Raw genomic sequence first — 662 nt, forward strand, 5'->3', positions numbered from 1 at the left:
TCCCCAGGCCTTCAACCCTGTTTACCTCCTTTTTCTTGCTTGATGGAATAGTTCAATGCCCAAGCTCCAGCTTTGCTTGCGTTCTTCACTGGCGCTCGCCGGATGTATCCCTCATTGGAGGAAGTTCTTTTTAGAACTAAAGAGAGAAGGGCTAAAAGACAACTATAAGTTTTTATTTATAAGTAGATTAGAGATAGTAAATCACATTCAATAACTTGAATCATCGATGTGAGATACCCACCATTTGATTTAGATCAGATCGGATTTAAGAGAAGGTCCACTCAATTATAGCCAAGTCTAGCAAGCTCTCTCTCTCTTTAATGTGTGGGAGAAAGAGAGAGAGAGAGAGATTTAAGAAGAGTGATTTTAAAGTAAAGAAAAAATGATTTAATGTAATCACGAATTACTCAAATTAATCTTCACAGATAATTTTATGGTTTGCTAAAATCTTGAATTAGACGAAGTTGCATGTACATAGCGGTCCAACTTGAACTAGGTATTTTCCTTCAGATCTCATAAGCTGGTCTCACTAGCAGAAGTCATCCGATCATCAGCTGCTGAATAATCCTCCCCGAGACCTTTAAATAAACGAGAGGGTGGCTTTACCCTAATTGGAAATTTGACCTACGGTGCTCATCTTTTCTCCCTCGACTAGAAGATGG

The sequence above is a fragment of the Phoenix dactylifera genome, chromosome 14, assembly GCF_051530095.1.
Source record: "Phoenix dactylifera cultivar Ajwa chromosome 14, Ajwa_hap1_PhDact_Kaust_v1.1, whole genome shotgun sequence".
Taxonomy (NCBI): Eukaryota; Viridiplantae; Streptophyta; class Magnoliopsida; order Arecales; family Arecaceae; genus Phoenix; species Phoenix dactylifera.